We start from the raw sequence: 9,065 nt of genomic DNA, 5'->3' as shown, positions 1-9,065 counted from the left end.
TTTCCGAAATCCGAATGTACCCTGGCAGCCCTGTTACCCAGGAAATAACAGTAAATAGCAAACTCTTCCGTTCACTTCAAAAGACACAAGAGAGCCGGACTGCAGAGAACTGAAACTTGAACGTGTGAACGACACAGAGCAAAAGAATGATTTGACTTTGGATAATGTGCCCTGAAGTGGAGGAGTGCTGTTTCTTTTTAAGCCTTGAACCTTGTTTTTTTACAAGATTCTTTGGAGAGAAAAAAAAATGGGGCTGGGAAGGGCAGATGCATGTGACACTGAGGCGCCCGGCCTCACACTGTGACTAACACACACGTGCAGACGGGGAGAGGCAGGGCCGGGGCCTGTGAGCTCTGTAAACTCTAAAGCGATCGATCATAGGAGGCGATTCAGAGGGGGGAGTGTGCCACTGCGTTCATCTCTCTCCTTAGAACTAGTCCCCACTGACCAGAGCCCCTCGGCCCCTGAAGGGTGAGGGGAGGCTGGTTTCCGCGGCTCCCAGTGGCTCCCAGTGGCTCCCAGTGGCTCCCAGTGGGAGAGGTGAGCAGAAGTCAGCTGACCCCAGAGCCCCTGCCGCCCCTCCGGCCACCATGGCGCCAGCAGCTAGAGCAGCTGCTGTCCAGGAGGAGCCCCACTGAGCGACCCTGTGTGAGCCAAAAGCGGAGAGAAAGAGCCAGAAGCAAACAGCTCTCATTGTGTTACCGCAGCCTCTCACCCCAAGCAGCAGGACTCAGGAAGGAATGCGTTAATGGTGAGGCTTAGCACCGCCCAAAACCACCCTCTCCGGGCTTATCACTCCCCCAGAGGCCCCTCTAGTCCCCTGTCGCCGCCTCCCAGCTCCCCGCGGCCGCGGCCGGCGGGCTCTTTCCTCACCAGCCACTGGCCCGCTGTCAAGAGGAAGCCAAACTGACTGCGATGTTCGGTGGAGCCTGGGCCTGAGAAGCGGGCCCGCCGGCCTCCCCCGGCCAGGCCTCCACATTGGTCCACACCACGGGGTCTCAGGACCACTCTGCGACCGTAAAAATCCCTGTGACCGGCTGGTGCGGCTCAGTGGGTCGACCTATGAGCCAGGAGGTCACAGTTGGATTCCGGTCAGGGCACATGCCGGGTTGTGGGCTCGATCCCCAGTAGCAGGCGTGCAGGAGGCAGCTGATCCATGATTCTCTCATCATTGGTGCTTCTCTCTCTCCCTCTCCCTTCCTCTCTGAAATCAATAAAGATAAAAAGAGGCTGTGGAAGCCAAGAGGACACCTTGCCGCCGGCAGGAAGGAGTCTTCAGAGAAGAAGGCAGCAGTGCTGCCCAGCGGACGGAGGAGAACACATCGTAGACAGAAAAAAGGGGCGACAAACACCGCTTGTGTCCTCTTGGCTTCCACAGCCTCTTTTTATCTTTATTGATTTCAGAGAGGAAGAGAGAGGGAGAGAGAGAAGCACCAATGATGAGAGAATCATGGATCAGCTGCCTCCTGCACGCCTGCTACTGGGGATCGAGCCCACAACCCGGCATGTGCCCTGACCGGAATCCAACTGTGACCTCCTGGTTCATAGGTCGACCCACTGAGCCGCACCAGCTGGTCACAGGGATTTTTACGGACAGCACCGTGGGCTCCAAGGATGAATGATGACCCTAGACGCCCAGGGAAACGGGAACGGGGCTGTGGCCGCCCCGCAGCGCCCAGGTGAAGGCAGGAGCAGTCCTTACCCACAGCCTCCGCTGCAGGGAACCTGCGGGCAAACCCGGGGCTGAGCTCCTGCTGAGGCATCGAGAGCAAACCAGGCGAGCAAGCCCGACTCCACCTGGGACATGCGAGCTGAACCGTGTGGGCAGAGCAAGGGGCCCGGAAACGGGGCGCGGGCGGGGGGCAGTGGGCCAGCGAGTCTGAGAGTCTGACGGATGAGTCTGGATGGAGCCCAGGGCCCGGGTGCCCTTTCATGCGAGACCGGGCTGGCCTGGGCAAGTCAGGGCCTCCTGATGGGTAAAAGGCCACGGGCTCCACCCACCCCTCAGGCTTCCAGACGCCCAGGCAATGCCCAGCTGTCACCTCCCACCTCTGGGGGCACAGCTGCCCCAGGCCCCGCCCACGATCAGGTGGAGAGGCCACCGGAGGCAGAAATCCCCAGAGACCGAGGTCACTGGGGGCCACTTTTGAGTCTCTCTGCCTCAAACCGACTTACGGAAACCAAGCCACTGGGTGTCCTCGGGTGGCCCTCGCGCTGCCTGAACAGAGGGCCGCGTAGGAGGGAGGCGTGTTTGACAGCGAAGCCGCTGTGAGTCTGAAAGCGCAGGGACCTGGAGCGACTAGCAGACAGCCTGGGCCAGACCAGCCTGGCCAGGAAGCCCGGTTTGGAGTCAGTAACTGCGACCGTCCACAGGGGGGCAGTAGCTGCCAGGAAACTGAGTAAGACCAGCTGAGGGCCAGGTATCTTCCCACCTGGCCACCCAGGCTGTTTTCTGTCTGATTATTGGAAGGAGAGGGGGTGACTGGTATCTTTTTACCCACCAGCCCCAGCACGACCCACACAGGTCTCTGGACTCCTCCCACCGCTCCTAGGACAGCAGCGAGGTCTTAGGGAGGGGACGGGGGCCTGAGACAGGAACTTGGGGAGACCCTCCTTAGCAGATGCGGTTCCGGGGCTACCTTACACCTGCTCTGGGGAAGAGCCAGGTGGTTCAGAGTTGACACGAATGGGGGACTCCCAGGGGGAGAGAAGGTATCAAATATAAGGGGGATGTCGTGTCTACAAACGAGATACTAAGGAGGAAGGCTTGGTGCCATGTACACGCCTACACACACTCACATGTTCGCATGCACGCTGCACAGCAGCTCAGCGTTAGCGTGACCCGTCGGAGCAGGCAGATCTGACATGGACGAAACAGGACAAAACCCTGTGGATCAGAATGTGCCAGGGAAGGCTGTATTACCAGAGAAGCTTGATTACCTGTGCCAGGTATAAACTCAGAAATATTTTTTTAATATATCTATATACATTTTTATTCAGAGAGGAAGGGAGAGGGAGAGATAGAAACATCAAATGATGAGAGAGAATCATGGATCAGCTGCCTCCTGCACGCCCCACACTGGGGGTCGAGCCCACAACCCAGGTAAGTGCCCTGACCAGGAATTGAACCGTGACGTCCTGGTTCAGAGGTCGATGCTCCATCACTGAGCCATGCCGGCCGGGCACCTCACCTGGATTCTTGTGATGTGCCCCTCGCTACCCTCCCTGCTCACGCCTTCGCCCTCCTGCAGACTGCTGTCCACCACGTAGCCACAATGGCGCTGTGGTCATTCTGCTCTGAAGCCCCAGGCGGGGCCTCATGACACCCGGAGTAAAGCCAAGTCCTTCGAATCGTCTACCAAACTCTATGCCAGTGATGGCGAACCTATGACACGCGTGTCAGAGGTGACACGCGAACTCATTTTTTTGGTTGATTTTTCTGTGTTAAATGGCATTTAAATATATAAAATAAATATCAAAAATATAAGTCTTTGTTTTACTATGGTTGCAAAGATCAAAAAATTTCTCTATGTGACACGGCACCAGAGTTAAGTTAGGGTTTTTCAAAATGCGGACAGGCCGAGCTCAAAAGGTTCGCCATCACTGAGTCTATGCAGTCAGGCCTCTTGCCTCCCGGACCTTCTCTCCTACTCGGCTCCGGCCACGTGGGCTGCTTAGACTTTGTCCTGACCAGCGATGTGAGTACACAGGGTGCTGGACAAATAAGAGGGGGGCTCTGCGGGGGGCGGACCAGAGCTGCTCCCCAACGGAGGCCTGCACGCTCCCATCAAACAGCTCCGGGGGGCGTGATCCCGCCCCAGGCGCTAAACTCCAGCCTCGGGGACGTTCTCTAAAGCTGGGGTTTGAAGGGTTCACAGCTGGGAGTGAGTGGGCCAACACCTGCTCTCCACGCCCTCCGCAGCCTCGCCATTGGCCACAGCTGCCTGCTGACATCTGCCAACAGGACAGTTAAAAATAGGCGGGGACACCCTCAGAGCGGTCGGTGATGGTACAGCCGCCCGCGTTTGTTTGTCGGGTCAGTTGGCTCCCAACGTTTTCGCTTGTGAACCTTAAAAGAAACTGGAAATGCTATGTATCCTTCACGAATTTTCTGAGTTGGCAACCTAATGTTTTTTAATATGTCTACAAGTGTCTTTATCCATGGGTTAATGTTACTGTAGTGCTAGTCTGAGCCAGGGTTTAGCTACGCCTGTTTTTCATTTATATTTATGGGACTAAAACACCTTGTTCTTTTTTTATATATAAAATATATTTTTATTGTTTTCAGAGAGGAAGGGAGAGGGAGAGAGAGATAGAAACATCAACGATGAGAGAGAATCATTGATCAGCTGCCTCCTGTGCACCTCCTACTAGGGATCGAGCCCACAACCTGGGCATGGGCCCTTGACCAAAATCAAACCCGGGACCCTTCAGTCTGCAGACCGACGCTCTATCCACTGAGACAAACCGGTGGGGCTAACCCTTGTTCTTACACATCAGTAGATGACAATGAAAGTGTTATTAGGAAACCTTAAAATATACTAAGTTCGGGCACAACCTGAGAGAGAAAAGGAAAATCGTGGGAACGTGAAGTCGTTGGAAGCAAAAGGGAAAATGCTTCGAGGAGGGAGGGGTCGATGAGGTCAGATGCCACGGAGCGGGTGAGCCAGGTGAGGAGACAGCATCCTGTGTACCACTGGCACCCTCAGCTGGGGCCATGGGGACAGAGCAATGCATCCCCACGGGAAGCAGTTGTGCCCTCCAGGGGCCGTTTGGCAATGTCTGAAGCCATTGTCGGGTGTCGCAGCTGGTTGCAGTCCTTACCAGATGCCACAAAGGGGACAGGAAAGGAAGGAAGGGGAGGGGACTCGAAACAGTAATATTGAGCAAACACCACAGGATCCTAGCTGGGCAAGAAGGGATATGAATAAGGCAGACGAGAGCTGAGAAGAAACCGCACGAGTGAACAAACATACAGAGGAGAACTTTTTATCCAAGGCAAGATAGGAGCATGGCCGGTGACTTCCATCCATGTGACAAATATGCAAGCAAAGGCATGAACTGTCCCAGAGCAGGGCGTGCAGAACCAAGCTTTGATTATCATCAGTGACTGTGTGATATGGGCCCCTTTGTGGAGGCCGCCTGAGGCTCACTCGAGCTCAGAGGAAAGTTTACAATGTGCATTGTTAGGATTAAAACATGGGCTTTACTGCCTTGGCCGGTGTGGCTCAGTGGGTTGAGCAGCATCCCATGCACCAAAAGGTTGCTGGGTCAATTCCCGGTCAGGGCACATGCCCGCGTTGCTCAGTGTTTGGCTCTCACATCGATATTTTTCTCTCTCCCTCTCTCTTCCTCTCTCTCTAGAAATCAATAATTAAAAAAAATCTTTTAAGAGAAAGGCTTTATTGAGGGAACTCAAGGGGTCAGCAACAAGAACACTCACAGGCCCTTTGACTTTCATTTTCCCATAATAAAGCATGCAGGAGCCCTCGCCGGTTTGGCTCGGTGGATAGAGCGCTGGCTTGCAGATTAAAGGGTCCCAGGTTCCATTCTGGTCAAGGGCAGGTACCTCAGTTGCAGGCTCAATCCCCGGCCCCAGTCGGGGTGCATGCGGGAGACAACCAATCAATGCGTCTCTCTCACGTTGATGTTTCTCTCTCTTCCCTTCCCTTCCACTCTCTGTAAAAATCAATGGAAAATGTCCTCGGGTGAGGATTAACGAAAGAAGAAATATGCGGGAGCCTGGGCCACCTGATGGACACTCAGTCCAATACTCCAGGGAAGGGACCCACCCCAGGGTACTCTCCTGCCTTAGCGGGAGAGCATGAGGGCACCCTAGTAGGAGAGGCGAGCAGACACGTGAATGGTAGGCAGTCGGAAGGCACGCTGTTAATTCAGGGGCCGTGACTGTGAACGCTGGCTGGCCAGCCCGAGGACAGCAGCAACCACAGAAAGCCGCAGTTCCTGCAAGAGGGGCGATCGCGCCAGCGTCTGAGAGGAGGCTGAGTGCCAGTGTGGCTTCTCCCACGACAGAGGAGTGATTCCTGGCTCCCGAGGCCCGCTGGTCTGTGGCTTCTTGTGCCATGAAAGTCAATTAATAACATTGAGAACAGCTCGTCGTCACGTGTTTCAACAGACTCTGCTCTCTGCGTTTCTTCATCATCCTGTGTGGTCTCAAGAGAAAAGGAAGAGACCGAGGACATGGTTCCAATGGTTTCAAAGGGAAGAGGCGTCTTATGAAAGAAACCAGAGTGCTGTTGGCACCGGCCAACTAACAAGGCGTCCGTGTGCGTAACAGAGGATATTTCTAAATGCAAGTCCCGACACAGACGCAAAAGCAGCGCAGACATAGATCCCCAAGTTTCAGAATGGCACCGTGCTCCATGGGGGTCTTTTCCTTAAGGTGGAAAAAAAATAGAAAACAGAGAGAACGGACAAGAGAAAATGTCCGGTGTCTGGGAAAGATTTCCCCGCGACGGGCTTAGGGGTCTAGAATGAGGTCACAGAAGACACGGAGCCACTGCTGGGAGAGAGGAGGGCCAGAGTCCTCCACGTTGTGAAAAGCCAAAACCAGGGGTCCTCAAACTACGGCCCGCGGGCCACATGCAGATACAAATGTTGTCTTTGTTCCCGTTTTGTTTTTTTGCTTCAAAGTAAGATATGTGCAGTGTGCATAGGAATTTGTTCATAGTTTTTTTTTTAAACTACAGTCCGGCCCTCCAACGGTCTGAGGGACAGTGAACGGGCCCCCCGTTTAAAAAGTTTGAGGACCCCTGGCCAAAAGAGTTGAGCGTGGCAGAGAAAGCTACCAAGGAGCCCTTTTGGCTTCATTAAAAAGATGTTGTTATTGATGTTTAGAGAGAGAGGAAGGAAGAGGGAGAGATCGAGCCATCGATGAGAGAGAATACCAGTCGGCTGCCTCCTGTACGCCCCCTACTGGGGGTCGAGCCTGCAACCCGAGTGACCTGACCTCCTGGCGCATGAGATGATGCTCAACCAACTGAGCCACAGCTGGGTGGGGTTTATTTTTACTAGTAAACGCACTCCAAAGCTGCCTAAACATGTGCAATATTGAACTTAATCGCCTTTCTGGGAGAATTCAACAATGGATGCTGTCTGTCTCCCCCACCTGTGGCCCCACTCCCGCCCAAGAGTAGGAATGCTGTCATTTGACTAAAAGTATTGTAATCAGCCCTGGCTGGTGTGGCTCAGTGGATAGAGCATCCGCCTGCGGTCTGAAGGGTCCTGGGTTGGATTCTGGTCTAGGGCGCATGCCTGGGTTCCGTGCTCGATCCCCAGTAGGGGGTGTGCAGGAGGCAGCTGATCAATGATTCTCTGTCATCATTGATGTTTCTCTCTCTCCCTCCCCCTTCCCCTCTGAAATCAATAAAAATATACTTAATAAAATAGAAGTATTGTAATGAAGGCTATTGTTACCACATTTCGCCCAATCAGATCGACTCTTCACGAGACCCCAGGCCATCTCTGAAATGATGCCGTTTTATTCTCCAAAAAACTAGTTGTATGGCCACATCTGTTCCCTCTGTCTCTGTGCAATCCTCTAACCACTGAGCAACACTGGCCAGGGCAGCCTCACATTTTTTTTTAAATGTAACTTTCCAATGTTTGAATCTCTACATAAATTCTTTCCGGTAAAACGTTTAAAAAAAAAAAGAAAAGAAAAGAAAATGATTGCTTATAGGTATTTTTCTCTGTAACCAAAGAAGGACTCATTAGCTTTGACAAGACGTGCGGCCTGTGCTCCCAGAATAAACTCTCCAAAGTGCCGACTCATTCCACTTCACCGGGGAGTTTGCTGCTCGTCCATTCCCTGCATAAATAATAGTGCAAACCCATCACCGCTGCGCAAGCGGGAAAGTGATTCCCACGGTCGCTGTAAATTGAGAAGAGGGCTTTTTTAAACCGTAGGCAATTAAAATAGATTGGCCTTTGTAGTTACACCCCTGACCTTTCCTGCGAGTTCACGTGACCGGCAGTGACATACGTCAGTCAAGTGTCCGGGAAACCGGGTTGTGTTGGCCACAAAGCTGAGAGTTGAGATGCAGGTACCACTCACAGATGATACGTCATCTGATTTTATTCAGGCTTCGTATCCCCGTGGCCACCAACTCCGCCCGAAAAGGGCTGTCACCTTAGCTGTTGAGAACTGAATAGGACGTGAGTCGTTATGGCTTTGAAACAAGAAAGGAACCCATGATGGCGGTCCGAGTACAGCCTCGCTTCACATCCAAACTCAGGTATTTCATTTCAACAACAGAGTCGGATGGCACAGCTGCTCACTTCTGCACGATTTCCAGAACATTCCATATTTACATTTACAGTAAACTAACTACAGGGAAGTTACTGCGTGTGACACCTTCTCTCTTGAGGAAAGGCAGGGGAGAAAGGGCAAGGGATACACCGTCTCCTCTCATTATCTCCCAGGATGTTTTATGGGGGGCTTGCCAACAACAGGCAAAGATCTCCAGTTCTAGGCCGGCCAGTGTGGCTCAGTGGTTGAGCGTTGACCTGTGAACCAGGAGGTCAGGGTTTGATTCCTGGTCAGGCCAGGGCACACGGCCCATGTTTGGGGTTCAGTCCCCTGGAGGGGGCATGTAGAGGGCATGTCTCTCTCTCATTGATGTTTCTCTCTCTCTAGCCTCTCCCTTCCTCTCTCTCTCTAAAATCAATTAAAAATAAAAGATCTCCAGTTCCAAGTCCTGGGATGAGGGGACAATACTTTCCCCCCAGGAGCTCCCCGCTGATAGGGAGGTAGCACATAGCATTCCTGTGGGCGTATCTGACGCATCCTCCCACGTGCAAAGTATTGTTGGGAGACGCTGGCTTGTTCTCCGCCATTGTGAGGTGAGCAAAATGCCCACAGAGTCAGCCATCCACCAACTCCTCATCTTGAAATGGCGAAGGCCAACCCCTCCCTTTGAATTAGCCAATCAGGAAAGACCGAGCACCTGAGCTCCAAACAAGAGTGAGAGACGGGTCATGTGTGTCAGAGTAAAAAGCAAGCGCCAGCCCTCTCAGTGCGTGGTGCTCCCAGGCCATGTGCA

The sequence above is a fragment of the Myotis myotis genome, unplaced genomic scaffold (assembly GCF_014108235.1).
Source record: "Myotis myotis isolate mMyoMyo1 unplaced genomic scaffold, mMyoMyo1.p scaffold_m19_p_18, whole genome shotgun sequence".
Taxonomy (NCBI): Eukaryota; Metazoa; Chordata; class Mammalia; order Chiroptera; family Vespertilionidae; genus Myotis; species Myotis myotis.
This window is presented reverse-complemented; position numbering follows the sequence as displayed.